This window comes from Aythya marila (genome assembly GCF_965140915.1).
Source record: "Aythya marila genome assembly, chromosome: 14".
In the NCBI taxonomy this organism is placed as follows: domain Eukaryota; kingdom Metazoa; phylum Chordata; class Aves; order Anseriformes; family Anatidae; genus Aythya; species Aythya marila.
In genome coordinates this window covers 458,514-471,852 of record NC_139055.1, presented here as the reverse complement: position 1 = coordinate 471,852, position 13,339 = coordinate 458,514, and the positions used below count along the sequence as shown (strand labels likewise).

The 13,339-nt window shown below is 50.7% G+C and overlaps 1 pseudogene across 1 annotated transcript; it reads right to left on the bottom strand.

The window, feature by feature from the left end:
• Positions 1-567: 567 nt before the first annotated feature.
• LOC309883659 (sulfate transporter-like) lies at positions 568-8,070 on the bottom strand (annotated as a pseudogene). Its single transcript has 3 exons — positions 7,405-8,070; positions 6,382-6,585; positions 568-1,905 (listed from the first exon to the last, which is right to left on the bottom strand). The product of its transcript is annotated as a sulfate transporter-like (transcript).
• Positions 8,071-13,339: the final 5,269 nt, after the last annotated feature.

Here is a 13,339-nt window from a genome sequence, read left to right as displayed (position 1 = left end):
CAGAAGGGTCAGAGGGAATACACGCAGACCCTTCCTTCCAGAGGGGCAGGCAGGGCCTGCCTGCAGATTCAGCCGGCAAAGGGACCAGGGCAGTACCTGGGGGCCTGTGCAAAGGCTGCGGGCTGTGCAGCGCGGCTCACGCTTGCCACCCAGTGCCCACACAAGCCCGGCGACAGAGCGGGAGCCAGGTGGCGGCAGGTGTGCTGGGTGGGTCGGGAAGGAGCAGACAGCCAGTGGGAGAGGCACCGCAGGGTGGCATCTCATGTGGACGACCCCTGGGGAAGCCGGGAGGCCCACGTCACTGCTCACTGTCTCTTGCCATCAGCCCTTTCCAAAGGGAGAAGGGTAAAAGCCAGCCAGGCTCCCAGCCCACACAACCAACCCTGAAATGCCTCTCAGGCTAGGGGCAATCTCTGCTGAACCCCCTCCATCCCCAGTACTTTTGCCCCTTGCTTGTTGCTCACAGTTCCTTTGTTTTTTTTCATGCTCTTATCACATGAAAACTGAAATTGCTCTGAAGCACGTACTAAGCCCACCCTCATTAGAAATCATTCCTCATGCACAGATCTACAAAGACATCTGGATGTGTGGGTCTTCAGGGTCCAGGAGCGGATCCTTTTTCTCCCTGCTCTCTTGATGAACCTGATACCACTGCTCAGCAACCTGTGCTGCATCAGGACGCTGTGGAAAGCGGTGGCGGATGGAAGGGCTGCAGTTGGCCAGGAGCACCTGGACACCAATCTCCTTGTTGTCATGATGTGTGTCCTTCAACATGGAGAAACCCACGGTATCTACGAACTGCATCGCCCCACAGTCAATGATTAAGGTGTGTGTATCTACGGAGGGAGGGCAGACATCTGGGGGTGACTTCTCGGCCCTCGTCTTGGCAGGTTTCAGGCAGACAAACCCAGTGCCAAAAAATCTCTCACCGTTGCCTGTGTCTGCATTTGCCTGGCTTTCCACCCTTTGATGCCTAGCAGCCAGCAGGATGGGATTTAACCCAGTTTTCTGGTAGAGAACAGTCTTGAAATAATCTTTGTTGGCATAGTAAAGGGACAACTCGAAGCGGAAGATTTTGATGTTGGCAATACTGCTGAGTTGCTTGTAGGTGGCCTGGTCCTCATAGATCTGTGTTGCTGACCTTGCCCAGGAGCGTGGCCCTGGGTCTCTGCATGTGGAAGATGATGCAGAGCAGAGCAAAGCAGATGCCCACGAGGAGCCTGATCTCCGTGGTGGTCAGCATGGAGGCCAGCATGGTTGTCCACCACACCACTCTGTCCAGCTTGCTGAGCTGCCACATGTCAGGGATGTTGCAGAACCTCCTCAGGCCCCCCGCAGGTTGGCAATGGTGCCCACCCCCAGGATGGAGGTCTGCAGCGAGTAGAAGAGTGGCATGATTCACAGCAACACTAGTAGCAGCACCAGTGAGGTGACCAGGCCAAAGATCGGGGTTTGCGTCCCCGTGGACTCCTTCAGCAGAGTCTTGGTCAAGGCCACGGAGCTGGCAAAGCAGTAGAAGAAAGCCGGGATCAGGTTGCACATGCCAATGGCGATCATCTCTTGGTTGGCACAGATGGTGTAGCCATGCTTTTTGCCAAAGATTTCTGCCAGGGAGACAGTCATAGCAAAGCCAATAATAGCAATGGGCAGGGCATCGACTGCCAAGCTGGAGAACGGCTTCGTATCTGGCAGAGTGGGTTTCCTGAAACCAGTGGGGATAGCCCCACAAACAGCCGACTTGTATCGCTCTTGAAAGTTGAAGTAGTAAGATACCACCGTGGCTACAATGACCACAAGCAGCTGTATGGGGAACGGGGCTTTCATCCTGTCCTCACACCGGTCATTGAGCTCTTTGACAGGCACTATGATGGCCAAAGCAATGAGGCTGGTGAGCAGGTCGCAGATTTGCTGAGGCGATCGGCTCCGGGGCAGACGTGTTCTGCAGCGGAGCAGGGGACTGAGGCGGGCAGGGCTTTTTGTCCGGCATCGAGGCCACTCGGGGGAGCCGCCGGGACCCGGCAGTCCTCGCGAGGGAGGCTGACGAGGCGAGGGCGGAGCCAGCAGCGCCCCCTCCCCGGCTGTTTAAAAGTTGCCCCTAGCTCCCTAGCTCCCGAGCGCGAGCGACCAGGAGCGCGGCGACCAGGACGGGCAAACAGGGCGTGGCACGTCGAAGGGCGTGGCAGTTTGCGCGGCAGTTCGCACGGGCAGGGCGAGCGGGGGACACATCGTCGCTCTGTTGCAGCTGCCTCTCCCTTCGGTTCTTGTAACCTGCTTGCGCAGAACCTGACCATGGTATCAACCAGGCAGAAAACCGTGGCCTCCGCATCTCGTGCGGCATCTCCAGCCACGGTCGCCAGTGTGGCTACTCAGACGGAGGGCTCGGGGAAACACGCAGCCGTCCAGGTCCTGGGCTGCAGAGTGTGCCCCAGCCTTCTGTCGGTCTCCGACAGCAGTCGTGGGTATGCCTGTGGGAGGTGTGCCCAGGTTGAAGAACTGCTCAGCCAGGTAGCGGAGCTCCGGGAGGAGGTGAACAGGCTCAGGAGCATCAGGGAATCAGAGAGGGAAATTGACTGGTGGAGGTGCGCTCTACCCTCTCTGAGGCCGGCTCACGAGCCTGCCACAGCACAGGCGTCTCCTGTTATGCAGAAGACGGAGGTTCCCTCCTCCTGCCAGGCAGCGGGAGGAGACCTAGATCAAGGGGGGGAATGGAGGCAGGTGCCTATTCGGGGTGGTAGGCGAGCCCTCTCTCTGCCCACCTCACCTTCTCATCTACCCTTAAATAATCGATATGAAGGACTAGAGCAAGACAATCTAAATGACAAAGTAGACAAAAACCCGTCCCAGTTGGAGGGGGCGCCTAAGACAAGGCGACCTACACGTCGCATTGCCACATCATCCTTCAAAAAAGAAAGAAGGGCTATTGTTATGGGGGGCTCCCTCCTGAAAGGGACAGAGGGACCGATATGCCGACCGGACCCAACCCGCAGAGAAGTCTGTTGCCTCCCTGGGGCTCGGGTGAGAGACTTTGCCAAGAAAGTCAAGCGCCTGGTACGGCCCACTGACTACTACCCGCTACTGGTCTTTCAGGCTAGTAGCGATGAAGTAGCAACGAGAAGTCCGAAGGCGATCAAAAGAGACTTTAGGGATTTGGGGCGACTACTTAGAGGATCAGGGGCGCAGGTGGTGTTTGCCTCTGTCCTTCCGATAGGGGGGATCGAAGCTGAAAGGCGTGCTGTTCACATAAACTCGTGGCTTCGAGACTGGTGTGACCGGCAGAATTTCGGTTTCTTTGATCACGGGAAGGTCTATGCTACACCGGGCCTGATGGCACCGGATGGGATGCGCCTCTCTCGGGTCAGGAGTTGGCAGGGCTGATAGATAGGGCTTTAAACTAGAGTCGAAGGGGGAAGGGGCTAAAACCAGGCGTGCCGGTGAAGACCTAAGGGATGGTACGCTAGAATCAGAGGGGCTGTGTGCCAGTGAGGTCCTTCGGTCAGATCCACAAGGTGCTGAGTGTAAGGAGACGCACCTGAAGTGCTTCTACACGAACGCACGCAGTATGAGGAATAAAATGGATGAGCTAGAAGTCCTGGCCCAGTCCCACAACTACGACATCATCGGCATAAGTGAAACCTGGTGGGATGAGTCCTGTGACTGGGGTGTTGCGATAGATGGTTACAGGCTCTTCAGGAGGGACAGGCAGGGTAGGAGAGGTGGTGGGGTGGCGATGTATGTGAAGCAGGGGCTGGACTGTGTGGAACTTCAGGTCGGCAATGGCAAAGTTGAGAGCCTCTGGGTAAGGATCAAGGGACGAACGAATAAAGGGGATGTCGTTGTGGGAGTCTATTACAGACCGCCTGGCCAGGACGATAGCGCCGATAAATTATTCTTTACAGAACTAAGAGAGGCCTCGAGATTAACTCCCCTTGTCCTTATGGGGGACTTCAACTTGCCGGACGTTAACTGGGAGTGCCACATGGCTGACACGAGCAAGTCCAGGAGGTTCATGAAGCACCTAGATGATAACTTCTTGGTGCAGGTGCTAACGGAGCCAACTAGGAAAGGTGCCCTCCTAGACCTGTTGCTAGAAAACAGAGAGGGTCTGGTGGGAGATGTGGTGATTGGTGGCCGGCTCGGTCATAGCGACCATGAAGTGGTTGAGTTCAAAATTTATGGTGACAGAAGGAAAAGTGCCACCAAAACCTCATCCCTAGATATGGGGAAAGCGGACTTCAGGCTGCTCAGGGAACTAGTCAGTAAGGTCCCCTGGGAAACTGCTCTTGAAGGCCTCGATGTCCACCAGTGCTGGTCACTCTTTAAGCGATGCCTCCTAGAAGCACAAGATCAGGCAATTCCTAAATATCGCAAGTCAGGCAGGCGGGGCAGGAGGCCGGCGTGGCTGAACAGGAACGTTCTAATGGAGATTAGGCAGAAACAGAGAGTGTTTCGCTACTGGAAGGAGGGCCAGGTGTCATGGAAAGAATACAGGGATGCTGTTCGTGTTTGTAGGGAGAAAGTTCGTGTGGCCAAAGCACAGCTAGAGTTGAAGCTGGCTGTGTCTGTGAGAGAAAATAAAAAGGTTTTTTTTAGATATGTAAATGGAAAAAGGAGAACTAAAGAATACATAGGGCCGCTCCTTGATAGGGAAGGTCTCACAGACGATGACATAGGCAAAGCAGAGACGCTTAACGCCTTCTTTGCCTCTGTCTTCAATGCCGATGATGGGCTTCGGGACCCAGGGTGCCCTGAGCTGGAGGACCGGGACGGTGGGGATGACAAACTCCCAACTGACCCTGAACGTGTGCGGGATTTGCTACTCCACCTGGATCCCTACAAGTCCATGGGTCCGGATGGGATTCATCCCCGGGTGCTGAAAGAGCTGGCGGACATCATCGCGGAACCTCTTTCAATTATTTTTCAACGATCCTGGGAATTTGGAGAGGTCCCGGTAGACTGGAAGCTGGCAAATGTTGTGCCAATTTTCAAGAAGGGTCAGAAAGAAGACCCTAGCAATTACAGGCCTGTCAGTCTCACGTCAGTGCCTGGTAAAATCATGGAGAAGTTGGTTCTCGAACTTATTGAGGCGCACCTGGGGGACAAAGCAGTCATTGGTCCCAGCCAGCATGGGTTTGTGAAGGGTAGGTCCTGCCTAACTAACCTGATTTCCTTTTATGATAAGATCACCCGTATGGTGGACCAAGGGAAACCAGCTGATGTGATTTTTTTGGACTTCAGCAAGGCTTTTGACACGGTTTCCCATAGGATCCTACTGGACAAAATGTCCACCATACAGCTAAATAAAAACATCATACGATGGGTGAGCAATTGGCTAACGGGCAGGGCCCAAAGGGTTATGGTAAATGGGGCTGCGTCAGGCTGGCGGGCGGTCACCAGTGGGGTCCCTCAAGGCTCCATTTTAGGGCCGGTACTTTTCAATATTTTTATAAACGATCTGGATGTAGGAATAGAGGGTATTTTGAGCAAGTTTGCTGATGACACCAAACTTGGAGGAGTTGTGGACTCAAATGAGGGCGTAAAGGCCTTACAGAGGGATCTGGACAGGTTGGAGAGCTGGGCGATCACCAACCACATGAAGTTCAATAAGAGCAAGTGCCGGGTCCTGCACCTGGGACGGGGAAACCCTGGCTGCATGTACAGACTGGGCGATGAGACGCTGGAGAGCAGCCTAGAAGAGAGGGATCTGGGGGTCGTGGTAGACAGCAAGTTGAATATGAGCCAGCAGTGTGCCCTGGCAGCCAGGAGGGCCAATCGTGTCCTGGGGTGCATCAAGCACAGCATCGCTAGTAGGTCAAGGGAGGTGATTGTCCCACTCTACTCTGTGCTGGTGCGGCCTCACCTCGAGTACTGTGTGCAGTTCTGGGCACCACAGTATAAAAAGGACATGAAACTGTTGGAAAGTGTCCAGAGGAGGGCTACGAAGATGGTGAAAGGCCTTGAGGGGAAGACGTATGAAGAACGGCTGAGGTCACTGGGCCTGTTCAGCCTGGAGAAGAGGAGGATGAGGGGAGACCTCATCACAGTCTACAACTTCCTCGTAAGGGGGTGTCGAGAGGCAGGAGACCTTTTCTCCATTAACACCAGTGACAGGACCCGCGGGAACGGGGTTAAGCTGAGGCAGGGGAAATTTAGGCTGGACGTCAGGAGGGGGTTCTTCACAGAGAGGGTGGTTGCACACTGGAACAGGCTCCCCAGGGAAGTGGTCACTGCACCGAGCCTGTCTGAATTTAAGAAGAGATTGGACTGTGCACTTAGGCACATGGTCTGAACTTTTGGGTAGACCTGTGCGGTGTCACGAGTTGGACTTGATGATCCTTAAGGGTCCCTTCCAACTCAGGATATTCTATGATTCTATGATTCTATGTTGGTGTTCTGGATGTACCTGAAAAGGTCAAGCCACATCAGGATGAAGGAGCCCACACCTTCGTGCCAAGGGATTTTCAGTCCCAAGAGGTATTTCATCTGGGAGGTGATAATGGTGAGGCTGGAGCAGGTCACAAAGCTACTGAGGAGAGGTTCTGACCGGTAGACAGCCACAAAGCACAGCTGTAAAACCCCCAGCAGGATCTGAAATGCAAGCCAGCTGTATCATTAGGATCCATGAGAAGGGATAGAAGAGGTGGTGGGCAACTTCTGGCAGTCTGCTTCCACTTCAACCCGTCCAGCTCTCCAGCCTGCTGAGCATTCTGCGTGAGACTGAGGCCTCTTTCTTAAGGAGTTAATCTGTGGTACGAAGAACTAAAGAGCTACCTAGAAGACTTGTCTGTGGCTGGAGATGCCATACAAAGAAGCCTACATGATCCTGGTTGCTGTCTCCTTCAGGTAATAAGGGCTCACAGTTAACTCTGAAGGTGCAGGGAGCAGCCACATCCAAACAGCCATTAGCATCTCTCAGTGGCATCAAGACAGTGCAGCGCAGTGACTTTAATTGTCACAGTGGGAGGGCCTGAAGCTGTCCACTGACCACAAGACCCTTCCACTGGGGACACTGTGCGGCCTTTAATGGAGGCCCTGCTGATGGTGGGGTCCTTGAGGGCTGTTCTTGCCCACCCTAACTTGCTCTGACCTGCCCAGTCATCAGCTCAGGTAGGACTGGGGTGGTGGGAAGGTGGTTCACGGTTCCCTTTCTTCCCTCGCATCTGCTCCTAAGCATGTTTCAGACACATCCAGACACCTGGCCTATCACACGGGGGAAGCAAACCCCCAAATTCAGCTGTGTTTGGGCTTTCCAAATCACTACAGTTGGGTCAAGGGTCTAGTTACGTTAGGAAACATTGCTCATGGCTTTTAAGTCTGAAGTGAGACTGGGACTTAGAGCTGTTAAGCTCAGAATTTCCTAGCAGGGAAAGGACAGAGAGGAAACAGCACAGCAGTGAACATCCGTACCTGGTAAAGGCCAACCAGGAAGCTCAGGGAAAGGGCCACAGTAGCAGCTTCTGTCACAGGTAGCCATCCCGTTCCCAGGGAAGGTGGAATTGTCCACCAGCAGAGAGCCAGTGCTGCTGTCATTGTACCCTGCTAGCTGGAGGTGCCGGTTCACAGACTGCCTGATTATCAGGCAAAGGACCCCGAAGGATCCAACGAAGTTGTGTCGTGAAGTGGCCCCACATAGATGATATTGCAGAAGAAGTTGGTGTAGATTCTGTAGATGAGATCCTGGCTCATGTACACTCATGGCAGTGAGTACGAGATGGACTGAGGGATGGTAACTGTCCCCACCAGGAGCCCAGATATGTCACCCCCAAGGAACTGAGTCCTGACATTGTACCGGGGCAGCCAGTCCAGCACTGGGAACAGCCGACAGAAGAAGGTGATGGTGGTTTGATGATTGCATTTGCAGACCTCTCTGGCTTTCTTCAGGATGAAATCCTTGGTGCTGAAGTCTGTGGGCTCATTCTCCTCCAACCTGACACATGTAAAATTGATAGGAGGCTCTCCTGGGGTTAGGGAGCTCGGTACATCTTTGCTCTGTCCTGATATCTGGCTCAGTGTGCCTTCCATTGCACCAGGAGAGCTCTGGAAGGAGAGCAGGCATGCCACGAAGAGCTGCATTCATGTGCATAAAGTGCTTTACTTAGCTCCGGGGCTTGTGCAGATTGCATGGATAAACAAATAAAAGAAAAGCACCTTCCTGCGGTGCCAGTTGATTTGTTTGCTATCAGTTATGGACCTAATTAAGCACAGCCCCGAGACCACAGCTCTCACATGGCATTCCCACTGGCACAGAGGGCCACATCAGACAAAGCTACGGCAACTGCCGTGCTCTTGGCTAATAGGACAGCAGAGTGGCTTATGATCAATGTCATTTCACTGAACTAAAACTTCTCCAGCAACCCTGCATTTCCTGACAATGCTACCACTTAAACAAAACCTATTTTGAAACTGTTAAGGCATTCCAAGTGATGTTTTAGGAATGCAACGTATGGGTAAGGGAAGTTATTTGCAAAATATGTTTTCCTTTAACATTGTTGTTTTTTTTAACAAAAAAAAAAAAAAAAAAAAAAACATTTTAAATTACCTTGCTGGCTTGCGTCAAACAAGCCCATTACAGAGGCTGATACCTGCAGAATGAAAGCATTCAACCTCTTCCATATGATTAAATAAGATATTTACCAGAGCTACTCCAAGTTTTTCAGTCAAAATAGAGTTGCAACAAAACACACCTTATTGTCAAAACTGATCAATACACAAAGAGAAAATTCTCCTGAGTGTAGACCTAGGCTCTGGAAATTGAACTGGGGTAATGAATTGAGGCAATGCCCATTCTCCAGCCCTACGGGTTCATTTCACATCCCTGGGCCTGACCGCAGTCTCTTACCTCTGGCTGCAGGAGCCAAGTGACTGGGGGTGTTTTCCTCAGGTCCCCCTCCTGCTGGCAGACCTGTCTCCTCACCTCACAGCACACACTGAGCAGAGAAAGCACATGCCAAACAACAGCAAACCTGCTTCCTTTGCCTTCTTTCTGTATCATGTGTTGCTTCTCTTGAGAAAACGGAATTATTCAGCCAAGCAACTGGCCCTTTTCTTGCTGCAGCTGAGGAAGGCTGTGCAGCCAGCCAAACAGAGCTGTGTTTTGAAAACAAACATTGTTTGGGGAGAGTATTTTTGATGAAAACTTGTTCTGCCCATTAAGAATGATTGAAGGGGTTTTGGAGAAGTGCTCCTGCCAGATAACAGCATTGCTGGTATCTGGGGACATGGCTAAACAACGGCAACACCACACAGAAATCTTCCTGCATGTGCTGTGACACTGCCCTCGCTGGGGCTCAAGTCCTGCTGGGCTTCTCTATGCAGATCTTCATCTATTCTGAGCATCTTTTTGCTCCATAAAAACAATCAAACAACAACACTGCTCTTTGCTGGTAGCTTTTCTACCAACGTGCTCCACCACCGCATTTTCACCCCAGGCTCTGCCCCATGCATGCCGCAGCCACGTGCTGGGCTGCTCCCCGAGTGCTCCCATCCCTGCTCTGCCACGCTGCATGCACCATTTGTGCGTGCCTTCACAAAGCCTTCATGCACTGCAAGCGGGGGTGTGATGGCATCATTATTTCTGGGCAGAGAGAGAAAGTGGCATGTGGCAAATCTGCGTAGCCCGCATTCTGCATGTGCCTTTTAAAGAGCGTGGCAAAGGAACAAGGGATTTTGTAGCAAAAGAACAAGGGATTTTGTGGAAAAGTAACATGGGATTTTACTTTGCAGAAGAGCAGGGCTGCACTGCCTTCAGAGGTAAAGTAGAGCAATTGCATTAGTGGCAAGGAAAAAGGCAATGTCTCATCACCCTGAATTAAACCAGCAGTCTTATAAACACTTCTTCCCTTGCAATCCATGCCAACAACCTACATGAGACCTCTCAGCACATATTTCTGCTTGCCAGTAACATCTCAGCTTCCGCTGACTCTTTTCCATCTTGTTTCCATCGACCTAGCCTCAGACCTTGTTGGATGTGCTGCTGCCCCTGGAGCAGGACAGCAGCGCTGCCTGGCAGGGAGCAGCCTGGTCCCAACCCCTGCTCCTGGCACTGGCTTTGTTCTGGGCCTGGGGGGGTGACTGGGGCCCATGGGGTTTGGGGAGATGGTGGAGGGCACAGAGAGATGGCACTGTCACAGGTCTGTGATTTAGATGTTAGGGAGACACCCTGAGGGAAGAGGAGGGGAAGATCAGCATCCTGAGTTATGTTTATCTCATTAGTGCAAGGCTGTATCTCAGTAATTAGGAGTAAATAAACAAGAAACATCAGTGCTCTCTGGCAGCAGGAAAAAAATTAGAGCATATGGCAGGGGAGACAGCTGCTCAATGTATTTAGCTACTTATACTCATTCTTTTTCTCTGCTATTGCTCCACAGCTCATTTCCCCCTCCCTTCTTTCAGGAGTGGACTATTTCTTTCCTCAGCCTCTTCATTCCCCTTGTCCTTAAAAGATGATCCCTTCATATGCTTTACAGAATCACAGAATTTTCTAGGTTGGAAGAGACCTCAAGGTCATCGAGTCCAACCTCCAACCTAACGCTAACAGCCCTCCACTAAACCATATCCCTTTATAGTCCTTCAAAGTTACAGCTCATTTTGTATCTTGGCCTGTCTGATATCATCTCCATTGATTTTCCTTTTTTTTTTTTTTTCAATCTCCTTCTTTAGCAAAGGACCCAGATCTCCACCTTTTGTATGATTCCTTCATCTTGAAATCCTGTCACTTAGGAGCTGGCCAGTCTTTTAAGTTGGCTTATTTGTTGGGATGAAACATGTCTAAGCACAATCCATCCTTTGAATTTGGATCTTATTTAGGAAGCGTTCCTTTCTAATTCTGGATCTCTGATCTTGTCCGTATCTTCCGCATTACTGTCCTCCGAAGAAATGGGACAAAGCATATTTTCCAACTGTGACAATATCTAGGCTACCTTTAACGTGAACCCCGCCCTCACTGCATGGCAATTCTTCTCCAAGTTCCATCTTGTTCCATGTATTGGCTCTCTTTGGTGTGTTATCATTTCCTTTCCCACTTGGCATAAGTTGGTAAGTCTTGATTTACCCATTCTCTTTTGCTTCTCACAGGTATAACTCTCAGTGTGCAGTTCTTTTTCCATTCCTCTGTCTCTGTACTTCCTCTGCCATCCTTTGTGAACATGATTTTTTAATTGTCTGAAGCCTACCCTACATTTTTTCCCTTTCTTGTGTGCAAATTCTCAGTTGACTTTTCATACTCGATTTTAAAATATTCCATACTTTCCCTGCTATTACATTCTTGAGCTCCTCGTCCCAGCTGGCTTCCCTGTGGGCTTTGGTTCTCTGCACTGATCTCTTTGAAGTGGAAGCTCTTTGTGCGAGGGCAGCTTCTGCTTGGCCCCTCCAGCTGGGGGCACTGAGGAGAGGCCGTTCTGCATCCTCCCTCCCAGCAGAGAGGATGGAGGAGCATCCTTGCTCACACTAACACTGCATACACCTCTGAAATCACTTCTGCTGCATGAGGTGGGGTAAGGGTAGGAGCTGGAAATATTTCACATTTACTCTGGAAAATATGTAACAGACAAGCTTAAAAAAAAACCCACAGCACTTCATGTGACCTTGAGCTGGCTGAGGCTGCAAAGTCTTCCAAACGCAAGGTCACTATAGCTAAACTTCTGAAATAATTTGTTTTCAAATGCATATTCCAGAGTGGATCTTTATTGGCACCATAAACTCACCTAACTGTTTAACTCCATTATGGGAAAGGTTGGGTTGAACGGACAGTGAGTATTAACCTTGCAAGCGTAGGCAGGACTTTGCCCATCAGCAACACTTTACCCTCTTTCTAAGACAAGCAGGAAGGACAAAATTCAGAAATGTCATTCATAGCATGGTATGTGAGCAATGTGACATCCATCTATGCAACTCCACCGCAAGCAGCTAGAACCAGAGCAGTGGAAACCCACACTCCAAGTACAGAGGAGACCGACTTCATTCTTACAGGGGGTGGTGATGTGTTTCTGTCCTGTAGTAAAAAACATAACATAAAATTCTCCGGGTCCGTGATTGTTACCCAGATATCTTGCAATGGGCAAACGTAGCGAGTTCACCAGAGCTGCACCAGTGCAACCTTTATGGTTAGCAGGACAAGCTGACATCTTGGTTAATACAGCAGTTTTCTTTGGAACAGAGCTAACAGCACTGCACAGTGATTTAACTGTTTTAAGGCTCGTGAATGCACTTACGACTGTTTGGCTCCTGGAAGCACTTCAAGCAGCATCCCCAGTGTCTTGGCCCCAGAACTGGACCAGCCTGCCTTTGCACAGGGGGGCACCCCCCTGCTCTGCACAGCCCACTTCCACAAAACACAGCAAGGGCCAAGAAATGGTGCCAGGTAGCTGAGAGAGGTGCTTTTCTTTCCCTTCAGATTTGGGGCTTAACTGTCTTTTCAAATGGCTGCTGATTCAGTTCCACGTGGAAATGAATTTTCAAGATGTAGTCATTTGCAATAACACTTTTTTATTATTTTTTTTTAAGGGAAACACGAGAAAAAGGAGACAAACCCTGAACTGGTCACACTGCTGAGACATGGCGAGTTGCAACAAAAGCAGGGGACAAAAAAGATGAACAGAACCTCTCCTATGGTTTCCTAGAAATAAACTACTCACTCTTTTTTTTGCAAGAGGTAATGCCAGAGAATGTGGAAGCAGTACATTAGGTCATCCCAGAAAATAAAACACTTTTTGCAGCCTCCTGTTATTTTGCAGGGGAGTTTATGATAATGTGCAGGGGTCACAGCAGAGCATGCAAGACAAAGAGAAAAGTTATCTTCAGACAATGTGAGGCCAGAACTGTCGCTGCTGCACTGACTGCACCTGTTAATGCAGTCACTCCGCTCTAAAGCTTGAGAAGGTCCAAGGAGCCTACAAATAAACAATGATAAAGAGGACTGCTAATGATAATTTGGACTACTGCTCTCTGCCAGCAATTAGCTGTGAAGACAGACATGCAAGGAATGCTTTTTTTTAGTGTATTTTGGAAGATACAAAATGGAGCTTATGTCCTTGGAAAGGGATTTGGCATAGGGAAAGCAGAGCTAAATGGATGCAGAAGAGCATCTTTGGCCACAGAGGTCAAACACCACCTGGCAGCCTATCAAGGACCCCACAGATTGGGTCCCCCCTGACATGCCCTGCCCCAGGTCCTTTCCCCAACATGGATGCCCACTTGTAGGACACAGAAAGAAACCAGCACTTCACAGCAGCTAGAGGATTTGGGGAGCAATCTCAGCCTATGTAAGGAAGATGAAAACAATGCCTTGCGAACTTCACAGCAGGTTGTTGCTGTTTTCCTGCTTTTTCCTGCGTGATAAACGTCC